Source organism: Bombina bombina, chromosome 2 (assembly GCF_027579735.1).
Source record: "Bombina bombina isolate aBomBom1 chromosome 2, aBomBom1.pri, whole genome shotgun sequence".
In the NCBI taxonomy this organism is placed as follows: Eukaryota; Metazoa; Chordata; class Amphibia; order Anura; family Bombinatoridae; genus Bombina; species Bombina bombina.
In genome coordinates, this window is record NC_069500.1 from 4,919,573 (window position 1) to 4,937,505 (window position 17,933).

Consider the following 17,933-nt stretch of genomic DNA (forward strand, 5'->3'; position numbering starts at 1 on the left):
ACACACTCTCTCTCTCTCTCTCTCTCTCACTCTCTCTGTGTCTCTCTCTCTCACTCTCTCTCTCTGTCTCTCTCTCTATCTATCGCTCTCTCTCTCTCTCTCTCTCTCTCTCTCTCTCTCTCTCTCTCTCTCTCTCTCTCTCTCTCTCTCTCTCTCTCTCTCTCTCTCTCTCTCTGTGTCTCTCTCTTGAGTTCTCTCTGAATTTGTCTCTGGTCCCACATATTTATACCATTTTTTTATGCCTCTCAGGCCAGGACCTGGAAATCGTATAAAACCTATTTCCTGATTTGAGTGTTAGGAAAACAAGCTCATGGATGAAGGAGCTATTTATTTTTAACAAGGTGTGAAAATGTGACTCAGTGCCCCTCTGAGGGGGTCCTTCTGACAGATGTCCTGTGCAACCTGCTCTGGCTGTGCAGATAGCAGTGACCCTCTAAGGGGTCCTTCTGACAGATGTCCTGTGCAACCTGCTCTGTACCTCTGGCTGTACAGATAGCAGTGAGCCTCTGAGGGGTCCTTCTGACAGATGTCCTGTGCAACCTGCTCTGTACCTCTGGCTGTACAGATAGCAGTGACCCCCTGAGGGGTCCTTCTGACAGATGTCCTGTGCAACCTGCTCTGTACCTCTGGCTGTACAGATAGCAGTGACCCCCTGAGGGGTCCTTCTGACAGATGTCCTGTGCAACCTGCTCTGTACCTCTGGCTGTACAGATAGCAGTGAGCCTCTGAGGGGTCCTTCTGACAGATGACCTGTGCAACCTGCTCTGTACCTCTGGCTGTACAGATAGCAGTGACCCCCTGAGGGGTCCTTCTGACAGATGTCCTGTGCAACCTGCTCTGTACCTCTGGCTGTACAGATAGCAGTGAGCCTCTGAGGGGTCCTTCTGACAGATGACCTGTGCAACCTGCTCTGTACCTCTGGCTGTACAGATAGCAGTGACCCTCTGAGCGGTCCTTCTGACAGATGTCCTGTGCAACCTGCTCTGTACCTCTGGCTGTGCAGATAACAGTGACCCTCTGAGGGGTCCTTCTGACAGATGTCCTGTGCAACCTGCTCTGTACCTCTGGCTGTGCAGATAACAGTGACCCTCTGAGGGATCCTTCTGACAGATGTCCTGTGCAACCTGCTCTGTACCTATGGCTGTGCAGATAACAGTGACCCTCTGAGGGATCCTTCTGACAGATGTCCTGTGCAACCTGCTCTGTACCTATGGCTGTGCAGATAGCAGTGACCCTCTGAGGGGTCCTTCTGACAGATGTCCTGTGCAACCTGCTCTGTATCTCTGGCTGTACAGATAGCAGTGACCCTCTGAGGGGTCCTTCTGACAGATGTCCTGTACAACCTGCTCTGTACCTCTGGCTGTGCAGATAGCAGTGACCCTCTGAGGGGTCCTTCTGACAGATGTCCTGTGCAACCTGCTCTGTATCTCTGGCTGTACAGATAGCAGTGACCCTCTGAGGGGAAATTCTCACAGATGTCCTGTGCAACCTGCTCTGTACCTCTGGCTGTACTGATAGCAGTGACCCTCTGAGGGGTCCTTCTGACAGATGTCCTGTACAACCTGCTCTGTACCTCTGGCTGTGCAGATAGCAGTGACCCTCTGAGGGGTCCTTCTGACAGATGTCCTGTGCAACCTGCTCTGTACCTATGGCTGTGCAGATAGCAGTGACCCTCTGAGCGGTCCTTCTGACAGATGTCCTATGCAACCTGCTCTGTACCTCTGGCTGTGCAGATAGCAGTGACCCTCTGAGGGGTCCTTCTGACAGATGTCCTATGCAACCTGCTCTGTACCTCTGGCTGTGCAGATAGCAGTGACCCTCTGAGGGGTCCTTCTGACAGATGTCCTATGCAACCTGCTCTGTACCTCTGGCTGTACTGATAGCAGTGACCCTCTGAGGGGTCCTTCTGACAGATGTCCTGTGCAACCTGCTCTGTACCTATGGCTGTGCAGATAGCAGTGACCCTCTGAGGGGTCCTTCTGACAGATGTCCTATGCAACCTGCTCTGTACCTCTGGCTGTACTGATAGCAGTGACCCTCTGAGGGGTCCTTCTGACAGATGTCCTATGCAACCTGCTCTGTACCTCTGGCTGTGCAGATAGCAGTGACCCTCTGAGGGGTCCTTCTGACAGATGTCCTATGCAACCTGCTCTGTACCTCTGGCTGTACTGATAGCAGTGACCCTCTGAGGGGTCCTTCTGACAGATGTCCTGTGCAACCTGCTCTGTACCTATGGCTGTGCAGATAGCAGTGACCCTCTGAGGGATCCTTCTGACAGATGTCCTGTGCAACCTGCTCTGTACCTCTGGCTGTGCAGATAGCAGTGACCCTCTGAGCGGTCCTTCTGACAGATGTCCTGTGCAACCTGCTCTGTACCTCTGGCTGTGCAGATAACAGTGACCCTCTGAGGGATCCTTCTGACAGATGTCCTGTGCAACCTGCTCTGTACCTATGGCTGTGCAGATAGCAGTGACCCTCTGAGGGGTCCTTCTGACAGATGTCCTGTGCAACCTGCTCTGTACCTCTGGCTGTGCAGATAGCAGTGACCCTCTGAGGGGTCCTTCTGACAGATGTCCTGTGCAACCTGCTCTGTACCTATGGCTGTGCAGATAGCAGTGACCCTCTGAGGGGTCCTTCTGACAGATGTCCTGTGCAACCTGCTCTGTACCTATGGCTGTGCAGATAGCAGTGACCCCCTGAGGGGTCCTTCTGACAGATGTCCTATGCAACCTGCTCTGTACCTCTGGCTGTGCAGATAGCAGTGACCCTCTGAGGGGTCCTTCTGACAGATGTCCTATGCAACCTGCTCTGTACCTCTGGCTGTGCAGATAGCAGTGACCCTCTGAGGGGTCCTTCTGACAGATGTCCTGTGCCACCTGCTCTGTACCTCTGGCTGTGCAGATAGCAGTGACCCTCTGAGGGGTCCTTCTGACAGATGTCCTGTGCAACCTGCTCTGTACCTCTGGCTGTACAGATAGCAGTGACCCTCTGAGCGGTCCTTCTGACAGATGTCCTGTGCAACCTGCTCTGTACCTCTGGCTGTGCAGATAACAGTGACCCTCTGAGGGGTCCTTCTGACAGATGTCCTAAGCAACCTGCTCTGTACCTCTGGCTGTGCAGATAGCAGTGACCCTCTGAGGGGTCCTTCTGACAGATGTCCTATGCAACCTGCTCTGTACCTCTGGCTGTGCAGATAGCAGTGACCCTCTGAGGGGTCCTTCTGACAGATGTCCTAAGCAACCTGCTCTGTACCTCTGGCTGTGCAGATAACAGTGACCCTCTGAGGGGTCCTTCTGACAGATGTCCTGTGCAACCTGCTCTGTACCTATGGCTGTGCAGATAGCAGTGACCCTCTGAGCGGTCCTTCTGACAGATGTCCTATGCAACCTGCTCTGTACCTCTGGCTGTGCAGATAGCAGTGACCCTCTGAGGGGTCCTTCTGACAGATGTCCTATGCAACCTGCTCTGTACCTCTGGCTGTGCAGATAGCAGTGACCCTCTGAGGGGTCCTTCTGACAGATGTCCTGTGCAACCTGCTCTGTATCTCTGGCTGTACAGATAGCAGTGACCCTCTGAGGGGTCCTTCTGACAGATGTCCTGTGCAACCTGCTCTGTACCTCTGGCTGTACTGATAGCAGTGACCCTCTGAGGGGTCCTTCTGACAGATGTCCTAAGCAACCTGCTCTGTACCTCTGGCTGTGCAGATAACAGTGACCCTCTGAGGGATCCTTCTGACAGATGTCCTGTGCAACCTGCTCTGTACCTATGGCTGTGCAGATAGCAGTGACCCTCTGAGCGGTCCTTCTGACAGATGTCCTATGCAACCTGCTCTGTACCTCTGGCTGTGCAGATAACAGTGACCCTCTGAGGGGTCCTTCTGACAGATGTCCTGTGCAACCTGCTCTGTACCTCTGGCTGTGCAGATAACAGTGACCCTCTGAGGGATCCTTCTGACAGATGTCCTGTGCAACCTGCTCTGTACCTATGGCTGTGCAGATAGCAGTGACCCTCTGAGGGGTCCTTCTGACAGATGTCCTGTGCAACCTGCTCTGTACCTATGGCTGTGCAGATAGCAGTGACCCTCTGAGGGGTCCTTCTGACAGATGTCCTGTGCAACCTGCTCTGTACCTATGGCTGTGCAGATAGCAGTGACCCCCTGAGGGGTCCTTCTGACAGATGTCCTATGCAACCTGCTCTGTACCTCTGGCTGTGCAGATAGCAGTGACCCTCTGAGGGGTCCTTCTGACAGATGTCCTATGCAACCTGCTCTGTACCTCTGGCTGTGCAGATAGCAGTGACCCTCTGAGGGGTCCTTCTGACAGATGTCCTGTGCAACCTGCTCTGTATCTCTGGCTGTACAGATAGCAGTGACCCTCTGAGGGGTCCTTCTGACAGATGTCCTGTGCAACCTGCTCTGTACCTCTGGCTGTACTGATAGCAGTGACCCTCTGAGGGGTCCTTCTGACAGATGTCCTGTGCAACCTGCTCTGTACCTCTGGCTGTGCAGATAACAGTGACCCTCTGAGGGGTCCTTCTGACAGATGTCCTGTGCAACCTGCTCTGTACCTCTGGCTGTGCAGATAACAGTGACCCTCTGAGGGATCCTTCTGACAGATGTCCTGTGCAACCTGCTCTGTACCTATGGCTGTGCAGATAGCAGTGACCCTCTGAGGGGTCCTTCTGACAGATGTCCTGTGCAACCTGCTCTGTACCTATGGCTGTGCAGATAGCAGTGACCCTCTGAGGGGTCCTTCTGACAGATGTCCTGTGCAACCTGCTCTGTACCTATGGCTGTGCAGATAGCAGTGACCCTCTGAGGGGTCCTTCTGACAGATGTCCTGTGCAACCTGCTCTGTACCTATGGCTGTGTAGATAGCAGTGACCCCTCTGAGGGGTCCTTCTGACAGATGTCCTATGCAACCTGCTCTGTACCTCTGGCTGTGCAGATAGCAGTGACCCTCTGAGGGGTCCTTCTGACAGATGTCCTATGCAACCTGCTCTGTACCTCTGGCTGTGCAGATAGCAGTGACCCTCTGAGGGGTCCTTCTGACAGATGTCCTGTGCAACCTGCTCTGTACCTCTGGCTGTGCAGATAGCAGTGACCCTCTGAGGGGTCCTTCTGACAGATGTCCTGTGCAACCTGCTCTGTACCTCTGGCTGTGCAGATAGCAGTGACCCTCTGAGGGGTCCTTCTGACAGATGTCCTATGCAACCTGCTCTGTATCTCTGGCTGTGTAGATAGCAGTGACCCTCTGAGGGGGTCCTTCTGACAGATGTCCTGTGCAACCTGCTCTGTATCTCTGGCTGTGCAGATAGCAGTGACCCTCTGAGGGGTCCTTCTGACAGATGTCCTGTGCAACCTGCTCTGTACCTCTGGCTGTACAGATAGCAGTGACCCTCTGAGGGGTCCTTCTGACAGATGTCCTGTGCAACCTGCTCTGTACCTCTGGCTGTGCAGATAGCAGTGACCCTCTGAGGGGTCCTTCTGACAGATGTCCTGTGCAACCTGCTCTGTATCTCTGGCTGTGCAGATAGCAGTGACCCTCTGAGGGATCCTTCTGACAGATGTCCTATGCAACCTGCTCTGTACCTCTGGCTGTGCAGATAACAGTGACCCTCTGAGGGATCCTTCTGACAGATGTCCTGTGCAACCTGCTCTGTACCTCTGGCTGTGCAGATAGCAGTGACCCTCTGAGGGGTCCTTCTGACAGATGTCCTGTGCAACCTGCTCTGTACCTCTGGCTGTGCAGATAACAGTGACCCTCTGAGGGGTCCTTCTGACAGATGTCCTGTGCAACCTGCTCTGTATCTCTGGCTGTACAGATAGCAGTGACCCTCTGAGGGGTCCTTCTGACAGATGTCCTGTGCAACCTGCTCTGTATCTCTGGCTGTGCAGATAGCAGTGACCCTCTGAGGGGGTCCTTCTGACAGATGTCCTGTGCAACCTGCTCTGTATCTCTGGCTGTGCAGATAGCAGTGACCCTCTGAGGGGGTCCTTCTGACAGATGTCCTGTGCAACCTGCTCTGTACCTCTGGCTGTGCAGATAGCAGTGACCCTCTGAGGGGTCCTTCTGACAGATGTCCTGTGCAACCTGCTCTGTACCTCTGGCTGTGCAGATAGCAGTGACCCTCTGAGGGGAAATTCTCACAGATGTCCTGTGCAACCTGCTCTGTATCTCTGGCTGTACAGATAGCAGTGACCCTCTGAGGGGTCCTTCTGACAGATGTCCTGTGCAACCTGCTCTGTACCTCTGGCTGTACAGATAGCAGTGACCCTCTGAGGGGTCCTTCTGACAGATGTCCTGTGCAACCTGCTCTGTATCTCTGGCTGTACAGATAGCAGTGACCCTCTGAGGGGTCCTTCTGACAGATGTCCTGTGCAACCTGCTCTGTACCTCTGTGTCAGTATATTTATGAAAATCTTAGCAGTATTCTCTTTATTATTAGTAAATAACTATGAACATGTTGATACGTACATATTTGTAATGATTAGAATATGAGTTAATATTATATGCGTTAAAACAAAAACTATTTAAAATATTCTATGCAAAGCTCATGCCAATTTACTTTAAACCCAATCTTTCATTCAGAGCTGCATTTAAAATATTACAATGAGACCTAAAATAGCAGTTACAAACATTCAGCAATATGATTTACAGTGTTAATTTAAGCAATAGTACAATATATACTTCTATTAAAAACATCAGAAATTGTATATATTATTTATGTAAAAACCCAATTCTGAGTTATCACTCTATAGTTGTACAGATAAAATAATTTAGTAGCAAGGATTTGTTTAACCCTACACAGGCTGAATACTAGTAAAATGCAGACTGCCCTCTTTCTTTTTATATATATACGTTACCAAGGATTCCTTGTTTCATCTCAGAAAATATATAAGTAAATTTTTGCAATCACTGAGAAAAAGGTAGATCAGCTTGTTCAGAATGAATGTATTTTGGACGCCCAATAGTATATCATTCAAGTCAGCCAAAATCTGTCCTCTTCTTCTTCATGCATTCACTTAAATAACTTTTTCATTCATTTATGAAACCATGGGAGTGGCCCTACGAGATCTGACCATCCCATTGGTTAGGTGGGATGTCTATTTGTATTGGCCCTTGGTCACCACGGAAACGCATCCTTTAAGCAGTTAAGTCTCAACTGCTATACCGGTATCGGCCCTTAGGTGGCATCATTACAGACATAGCAACATTTGAAACAACTTAAATCAGTATTTTTATGAAATGGTTATTCATTTTATCATAATTTACTGCAACAACTATTCACAATATTTGTTTTGGATAAGTTATATCTTAATGAATTTTCTGATCATTTTGATATGAAATATCAAATACATCTAACATTATATTAAAATAATTTATATTTCATTTAGTCTAACAAAAATAAATAAATGTATATTTCATAGTCATATCATATCAAAGTAACTTCCATATCTTCATCTCACTATATTTTAAAAGATGTATTTAAAACTTTATAAACATTTATTGCACATTTATATGATATGACTTATTTCACCTCACGCAGGCACTCCATCTGAAATAAAGTAATAAGTGTCATTAATTTTTTCTTTCCAGGTCCACAAATATTTATTTAAAAACACAGAGGTTAAGATATTCAATGCTTTCAAAATATACATATATATATTCATATACATATATCTATCTATCTATCTATATATATATATATCATATCCACTAAAATATATACAGTTGTTTTGAAATCATAATGTAAGCCATGTGTCTTCACTGTGTGCTGTATGTTCAGAGTCATACCTTAGCATTTGTCTGTGTTTTCTCTGTGTTATCAGCCACACAGCATGAGCCATTCAAGCAAAATCTGTGCTAATTATCAGTCCTTTGAAGAATGTTTGTATCTCTCACATCTTTTCAGACGGATCGGCATTTCCCTTGGAGGAAACCCATATATGGGCCTGTATCCTGTTCTCTTTCAAAATTACTTCCCCCAACATTCCTCTAAGTGACTGTATTAAATTGGGCAGGCCAAATGTTCCATTTCCCCCCCCCCCCCTGTGTGTTTAGCATAATTTACATAATGAGTGTGGGAGATCTCTTAGAAATAATCCTTTGTTTTACAGACCATGTGCACATCCACAGATTTATTAAATAAAGATAAATATACTTCTATATATTATTTGATAATATTTCAAATACCTTGACATAAATCCCCCTTTCTAATTCAAAAATATGTAGGACACATGTATTTGAATTGGATCAAAGTTAGTGGTATTTGGTGAGGATGTTGACCGTACACATCATGGACAGTCTTCTATGTAGATAGTCTGTCAATTTTGAGCCTTCATGTTTATCAGCTAGGCATCTTTGAACTACAGTATGTCTTTAGTTCATTTGGGGATATGACACTTCATTTTCCCTCTATGACATGTAGTTGGGATCTTGGATGACACGCTCGCAATTGATTTATATGGACCCATTTATCTATGAAACTTTCATTTTTGGGGATCCGTATTTTATAGGCCACTGGAGATATTTTGTCAGTAATGAGGAAAGGACCTTTCCATGAGGGAAGAAATTTCTTCTCCCTAACCTGATCTCTTCCAAAGTTATAAAGATAAACTTTATCATTTATTTCATATTCCTTTTTGGATGTTTTGAGATCATAATAGGTTTTAGTGGCAGTTGTGGCTCTTTCTAAATTCCTTTGAGCAAATGCAAATGCATATTGCAGGTGTTTTCTTAAGTTCTCCACATATTGATGTGTATTGGCAGCGTTTATCAAGTTTTGGTCTGATGTACGGTACAGCAGATGCTGAGGTAGAACCATTCTTCTACCAGTCATCAGTTCAAAAGGTGACATCTTGGTAGCACTACTTGGAGTTGCTCTTAATGCCATTAAGACTAGAGGTAGTTTTACATCCCAGTCTTTACCCGTTTCACTCACAAACTTTTTGAGGATTTTAACAATGGACTGGTTGTAACGCTCTACACCACCACTTGAGGCAGCTCTATAAGCAATATGGAGCTTTCTTTTAACCCCTAGTATTTTCCACCTTTTGGTCATCACTTCGCTAGTGAAGTGGGTCCCCCGATCTGATTAGATTCTTTGGGGCAAACCAAATCTGGAAAATACATGGTTGATGAGCAATGCTGCACATGTTTCAGCACTATTGTTAGGTGCACTAATGCACTCTACCCATTTAGTGAACAGGCATGTCACTGTTAACATGTACTTGTTACCTCTTGATGACCTTGTTACCGGACCAATAAAATCAATTTGTAGATCTGACCATGGCATTACCATCCCCCTTTTCTGCAATGGCGCTCTATGCGTTGGTGCAGTGGGTTGAAACTGTGGGCAGATTAAACACCCTTGACAGTAGGTTTGAACATCTTTCAACATGTGTGGCCAAAAAGCATAATCACGTAATATTTCATACGTGAGTTTGGCACCACGATGACCAGATGTGGGAGCATCATGGGCATGTTGAAGCATTAGACCTCTGAACTTGGTGGGTACTACCCACTGCTGGATGCCAGTTTTGGAAGTTCTAATTAACAAACAATCCTGTAACTTGAATTGTGATCTAGATTTTATTAAGATTCTAAGATCTTCTTTGCCAATTCAATCATCTTTTGAGATGGGGTTGCTTTCAGGATCTTCTATGTGTTTATAGAAGGTGCCTACAATGGGGTCTTCTTTTTGACTAGTGATCAGGTCCTCACTAGGAGAATCCTGACTCCATTGTACCAAGTTCGGCTCACTCTGTTGTTTTGCCTGGTTTCTGGTAATGGCTTCTACCTGAATTGCACCCATTAAGTGGTCAATATTAAGGAGTTCTCCAGTTATGGCTCCTTGTTTGGCTAACGAATCCGCAAGGTCATTGCCTTCCTTATCAGGACCTAGAACTCTGGAATGACCCTTGGTCTTTTTCCAGTGTATGGTTAAATCATTGGATACCACCAGATTATCAATCTCGCAGAACAACTTGCCATGCTTGACTGGTTTGTTATTGCTTTTCTGCATGCCATTTCTTTTCCAAGTTGGCAGGTATTCAACAAAACTGTCACATACATAATTTGAGTCAGTTATGATCACAAATTCATGAATATCATGTTCAACAGCCATTTCAATGGTTTTGAAAATAGCAGTTAGTTCTGCAACCTGACTAGATCTTGGTCCAATGTTGAAACCTATAGATATATTTGGGAATCCATTTGCCCCAGTTATACCAATGCCAGCGACTAATCTGCGCTCATTATCAATAGTGGCCTGGTAAGAACAACCATCAACATACACCCAAGGTAATGTTTGGCAATTTTCCTCATTGTACATTTTATAAGGTGAAAGCAATTGTTCTTCCAGAAAATCATCTTCTGATAATTCTTCCCCAGGATCTCTAGCAGTACAGTCGTGGAGCTCAGCAAGCCCTTGTGCGACTGGATTCTTTTTATTCTGCTTGTAGCGAATTTCTAAGGGCCAGCCTTGTAAGGAAAGAGTCCACGCTGTTATGCGGCTATTCGACAAATTCCCATCTCTTATTCTCTCACTTTGCAAATATAGCAAAGGCTGGTGGGCCGTTTCTACAATAATTTTCTCGCCCTGTATATAGCTGCGGAAATTTTGTAGAGCCCATACAGTAGATAAGAGGGCTTTTTCGCAATCGTTAAACTTTATTTCTACTGGGGATAGATTTTTGCTCGCATAAGCAATGGCTTTGTTCAAATTATCATGCTTTTGGTATAAAACAGCACTCATGCTTATATCTGTGTAACCTGTCTCTAAGAAGAAAGGTTTACCACCTTCAGGGTATGCTAAGCAAGGTGCTTGAGTGAGTTTTCTCTTCAGCTCTCTGATGGCTGTCTCTTGAGACTCACTCCAGTGCCATTTTACATCTTTCTTTAGAAGGAGTAGTAGTGGTTTAGCTAATTCCGCATAATTATCAATGAATTTGCGAGAATAATTTGTCATACCCAGGAATGATCTCAATTCCTTTAAGTTAGTTGGGTTTTTAGAATTCACTATAGCTTCCACCTTTTTCTTTTGGGGATTTAATCCTTCAGAGGTAACTTCATGTCCCAAGAAGTTTACATGAGTGCGGCACCATTGAGCTTTTTGCAGGGATAATTTGACACCTGCCCTTTTAAGTTGGCTGAGGACGTGTTTAAGCTCTGCGACATGTTTTTCAAAGTCTGTGCTTTTGATTAAAACATCATCAACATAAGATAAGGTCCCCCTTTCCAGTGCATCAGGCATAGCCTTATGCATGAATACAGCAAATTCATGTCCAGAATTTATGTATCCAAATGGAAGTCTCTGGAATGCATATTGGACCTTTTGGAAAGAGAACGCTAGCTTATATTGGTCCTCTTCATGTACCTTTATGGTCCAATATCCCTGTGCACAATCAATGGCAGTGAATATTTTGGATCCCAGCATTTGTGCTAGGCACTGGTCAATGTATGGTACAGGCCAGCCAGACATGTATACTCGTTTGTTTAGCTGTCTTAAGTCAGCACACAAACGCCATTGTCCATTGGGCTTAAGGACACCTAGAATAGGATTATTATAAGAGCTGTGCACCTGTCTGATAATACCTCTTTCTTCCAAATTCCTTATGATCTCTGCAAGAGAATCATATGAGGCTAAGGGAAGTCTGTATTGTTTGACAAATACAGGTGGTGCATCGGGATCTGTTTGTATTCTTGCAATGTGCAAGTCTGTAGTACCACAGTCATAAGAATCCTTAGAAAAAAATATTCTTGTACTCCATCAGGAGTTCTCGCAGCTGTTGGCGTTCATCATCGCTGGAACAGCCATTAGCTAAGGATATTTGCTCTTCGACTATTTGCTGAAATCCTGGAAAGATTTCAGGCTGTCCTATTTCATAGGCTTCTTCCAGCCTAGAGGTGAGGTCCCCTTGATTATAGTTTACATTGCTCCCATGACTCTGGGTATTGGGGTAATCTTGCTGTTTTATTGGCTGATCAAACACTAGAGAGGCTTCTTCAACTTTACAGATGCCTTCCTCTGAGCTGAAGGGATAAATAGACTGAATATTAAATAGACCCTCTGGCATAGATGCAAAGGATTGTTCTATTAATTGTTCTTCAGTTAAGTATTCTTCAGGTATTAGCCCAATTACATTATTCTGGAATCCAAAAGTGTAAAAACTTGATTCCAGTGCATATCCTATGGTAGTTCCCTTGGATAATGTTATATCCTGTGGGGTCATGTTATGCACAACAATATGTATTGGAGCAGTTCCAATATTCACCATATGAGTGTAAGTCACTGTGACACCCAGATTTTGTATTCTATGGGAGAGGCAAATCAGTGTTTCAGAAGTTTTTAATTTCAGACCTCTCTTTACCTGTAAGGGTAAAAGAAATTTATCAGCCCCAGCAGGAATTATAACATCGCTAGATACCTGCATATTCACAGCATATGGCAATTGCTGGTTTGATTTTAGGGCTGCATTTTCATCCTGAAATACTTCAGGGTCCCCCTTTAACCCCTTAGTGACCAGAGCACTTTTCCATTTTCTGTCCGTTTGGGACCAAGGCTATTTTTACATTTCTGCGGTGTTTGTGTTTAGCTGAAATTTTCCTCTTACTCATTTACTGTACCCACACATATTATATACCGTTTTTCTCGCCATTAAATGGACTTTCTAAAAATACCATTATTTTCATCATATCTTATCATTTACTATAAAAAAAATTATAAAATATGAGGAAAAATGGAAAAAAAACACACTTTTTCTAACTTTGAACCCCAAAATCTGTTACATATCTACAACCACCAAAAAACACCCATGCTAAATTGTTTCTAAATTTTGTCCTGAGTTTAGAAATACCCAATGTTTACATCTTCTTTGCTTTTTTTGTAACTTATAGGGCCATAAATACAAGTAGCACTTTGCTATTTTCAAACCATTTTTTTTCAAAATTAACGCTAGTTACATTAGAACACTAATATCTTTCAGGAATCCCTGAATATCCATTGACATGTATATATTTTTTTTTAGAAGACATCCCAAATTATTGATCTAGGCCCATTTTGGTATATTTCATGCCACCATTTCACCGCCAAATGCGATCGAATACAAAAAATTGTTCACTTTTTCACAAATTTTTTCACAAACTTTCAGTTTCTCACTGAAATTATTTACATACTGCTTGTGCAATTATGGCATAAATGGTTGTAAATTCTTCTCTGGGATCCCCTTTGTTCAGAAATAGCAGACATATATGGCTTTGGCATTGCTTTTTGGTAATTAGAAGGCCGCTAAATGCCACTGCGCACCACACGTGTATTATGCCCAGCAGTGAAGGGGTTAATTAGGGAGCATGTAAGGAGCTTTTTGGGGTAATTTTAGCTTTAGTGTAGTGTAGTAGACAACCCCAAGTATTGATCTAGGCCCATTTTGGTATATTTCATGCCACCATTTCACCGCCAAATGCGATCAAATTAAAAAAAACGTAAAATTTTTCATAATTTTAGGTTTCTCACTGAAATAATTTACAAACAGCTTGTGCAATTATGGCACAAATGGTTGTAAATGCTTCTCTGGGATCCCCTTTGTTCAGAAATAGCAGACATATATGACTTTGGAGTTGCTTTTTGGTAATTAGAATGCTGCTAAATGGCGCTGCGCATCACACGTGTATTATGGCTAGCAGTGAAGGGGTCAATTAGGTAGCTTGTAGGGAGCTTGCAGGGTTAATTTTAGCTTTAGTGTAAAGATCAGCCTCCCACCTGAAACATCAGACCCCCTGATCCCTCCCAAACATCTCTCTTCCCTCCCCTACCCCACAAATGTCCCCACCATCTTAAGTACTGGCAGAAACTCTGCCAGTACTAAAATAAAAGGTATATTTGGGCTTTTTTGTGCATTTTTGTTAGCATATTTACATATGCTTCTGTGTAGGGATCCCCCTTAGCCCCCAACCTCACTGATCCCCCACTAAACAGCTCTCTAACCCTCCCCCTCTGACTTAATGTGCGCCATCTTGGGTACTGGCAGCTGTCTGCCAGTACCCAGTTTAGTGAAAAAAAGCTTTTTTTTAAATAAAATATGTCCCTTTTCTGTAGTGTAGCTTTCCCCCCCCCCCAAGACCAACCCCCACCCCTTCCAGATCCCTTAGATGGTTTTTAAAATAAAGTTTATTACATTTTTTTTTTACTTTTACTTTTTAACTTTTCTGTAGTGTAGCGGTTCCCACCCGCTCCCGCCCCGTGCACGCGCCCGCCCGCCACCCCTCGTGCACGCGCGCGCGCCCGTGCGCGCCCCCGACGGTCCCGATCCCGATCCCGCCCCCCGTGACGTCACGCGCAACACCGATGGCTGCCCACCCGCCTCCCAATTCGGCTCCCACCCACCAACGATACCGGCCATCGATGTCCGGTGCAGAGAGGGCCACAGAGTGGCTCTCTCTGCATCGGATGGCCATGTATGGTTATTGCAGGATGCCTCCATATCGAGGCATCACTGCAATAACCGGAAAGCAGCTGGAAGCGAGCAGGATCGCTTCCAGCTGCTTTCCACACCAAGGACGTGCAGGGTACGTCCTCAGGCATTAACTGCCTTTTTTTTGAGGACGTACCCTGCACGTCCTCGGTCATTAAGGGGTTAACCTGCTCCAGAGGCAAGAATTAATCAAATCTATTTGTATGGCATATCTATGTAAGATATCATTGCCAATGTATATTTGATTATGGGGAGTATTTAGAACTAAAAACAGGTGCTTCGCTGACTTATTACCTATAGAGACAGATAATAAGCACTTAGCTGTGATGTTATAGCTTTCAGACCTGTCATCCAGGCCGTTGACACAGTGGTCTTGGGGAGAAAGATATTTAATCACTTTAGGTTCCGCTATTTGCGCTAATAAACCTTCGCTTATATAGCTAGCTTCCTGTTTTAAGTTTATTTTAGCATACTTGGTTTTACCAAGGTCATGTACTTGTATAGGGATAAATAGATCCTCTTTAACTCTCTCAATCCCTGTGAGGTATTGAGCGTGGCCTCCCCCTTTAGGGATTTTATGATCCCCCTTGTGGAGTGATGTGGTTAATACATCGCCATCAAGGGAAATATTCGCTATCTTTCCAGGCGATATTTTAAAAGTATTACCATCAGAGCCACTAAAAGGAGTCTGATCATCTATTTGTAGAATAGTGATTTCAGGTGCAGAGTTATTCCTGAAATGAATCTCCACAGCATCTGGTTTCTCTTCCACCACGTGACAGCTACGTCGGGTGCGAGATATACCAGATTTTTCATAATTGATAGGCCGTTTAACTTGTGACCAAATTACATTATTTATGCAATCAATTATGGTGCTTAATCGCTTCAGGAGATCACTACCAATAATTAAACGATCAGTTGGCAGATCCACTATAATGACAGGGTGTCTTATGACCCTGTTCCCCAATTTAAATTTTAACCAGGCAGTACCATAGCCTTTTAGGGAGTCACCCCCAACACCTATTAGAGAACCGTCAAATTATTTTATTTTAGGTTTGTGGGGTGTTAGCTCATTTAGCTGTGTGTAGTACCTGTGGGATAAGATAGTTGCCTGTGACCCAGTGTCAATTAATCCCCTGATAGGGTTGGAGACTGAATCTTGCAGCTCAACTAATACATAATATCTTCCTGCAGTTTCTATCATTTCACACATAAAATTTGCATTCTCACACATCTGTGGGCTTCGCCACGTGTTACCTGAATTCGCCACGTTTTCCCGTGCAGAGGAAGCTTCATACCTACCTGTTTCCTCTATGACAGGGTTGGCTGGATTCTTTTGTACTGCATCTGTGGAAATAAGGTTAAGAGAGTGCTGCAAAAGAAGAGATTCGTTAATTTTTCCCGGATGAGGTTGCCTGTCATCACAGCTAAATTGTCCGTTTCCGGTCTGTGGGGAGAGAACATGATTAGTATCATTGATATTTATTATTAAATTTTGTATATCTCTCCCTTCCCCTTTAGGTGATACTGCAGTATTTATGACTGTGCCTGTGGTCCACTGCTGACCACTGGCTGTACCCCTAAAAAAGTATTGTTCGGTTGCTGAGCCGTAGATTTTTGACTCATATTAGCGATTTGTTCGCTCAACCGATTTAACTGGGAAAACAGCATATCTACCTGATTGTACAAGTTACCTCTACCCCTGGGTCTATCTCCTGGTACCCCATTGTAATGATTCCTGGACCATTGGGTACCCTCAGAATCAGGGCCGCTATTTCTATTCTGGTGTGGTTGCCCCTGGGGTTCAGCTTGCTCAGTATTAGTACCTTGGGGAGCATTATATACCTGGGGTGTCTGGTTATCCTGAGAATACCTTCGCCGTCTATTGTATCTACCTTTGCGGGGGTACCCATTATTCTGTGGGTATTCTCTTTGGGCGTAATTATTCGCCTGAGTATGTCCCCCGCTTGGCTATAGTCTCTCAGCGTCTCATCCCGTGTTGGGGGAGGGGTAGAGTTAAACCTCTGTGGAGATGGCCCGTTTTCTCTGGCCACTTCTGCATAGGTTTTCTTTTTAGACTCCAAATTTAGGGGTTCAGGTGACACCCTAGTTTCGGCCACTATTTTAGGATTGGGCTTTTTCTCCCTTTTATCCCCCTGTTCACTGGACTGCTGAATAGAGTATAATTTCGTACTCTCTTTGATCAGCCATTCCAATGAACAGTTCTCCTAAAAATCTCTAGCTAAGTTGATTTTGATGGGTGTGGGTAGAGCTTCAAAAAATATATTTACAAACTCTGAACCTTCAAATATGGGATCATCTTCAGCCATGCTGTATGCATTCTTCAATATAGAAAGGAATTTGATTGGACTTTGATTTGCACTACATTTTAAACCATATACAGCTATTCTCGCTGCCGTTTTAGTGCGATGTCCGAATTCTTTTCTGCATTGTCGTTTTGTTTCACTCCAGGAACGAATATTCATATCCTTTAGTGAAGCAAAGAATTTGTGATGCTTACTTTCAAATACCCAGGGTAGAAATTCAATTTTTAATTGCTCACTTGTAACACTCATTATAGATAATGCGTTTTCAAAGGCCTCTAAGTGGTCAATTATGGAAGTGGCCCCCCCTTTAGAAAATGGGCGTACTGTATTCTTTAGGAATGTAATTATTGTGGGGGTGTCATACACTTTATTTGGTATATCACTGGACCTTACTGGGGACTTATTGTTTGAGCTAGAGTGCCTTTCATTTGAAGCGTAATAATTTTCTGGTCCCCCAGAGTTATGTAATTGTCTAGGGGAAAAAGTTATCTCTGGGCCTGAATTAGGGCTATAGTTTGGGTATCTTTGTCTATCCTCCCGCCTGGGATCTTGACTATGATTTCTGTCCCAGTCCTTATAGCTGCTAATTTGTCTCTGTAATTTATTTATTGCATGCTCGTATGCTTTTTCAGCCTCATGATATCTAGCTCTTAAAGTTTTATTTTCATCTTGGCACTTTTGATATTCTTCTTTGAAAGTTTTAAAATCAGCCATTAGTTCCTGATTATATTTATCTAAATCAGAAGCCTTTTGGCTAATATGGAAAACCTCTGTCTTTGTCTGAATAAAGGCATCTTGAAATTCTCGTAATGAATTATTTTCATCCCTTAGCCGCCCTAATTGTCTGTTCTGTCCTGCCATTTGGTTAGACATTTCACAGCTCAAATACATTAGGATCGGCCAAGTTTCGAAAATTAATTCATCATGCCCCCTAAGTTCCGTGCATCTATTAAGTTGCAGTAACATTTGGTATAATTCCCCATCTTCAAACCACATATCTTTAACTAAATCTTTGGCCTTATCTTTACACTCATTAATATACCTGGAGACATCGTCCCCAATATCAAGTCTAGTCATAATGTGATTCATGGCGTCTAATTTGAGCGTTTTTTTCTGAATCACTTCAGTGACGG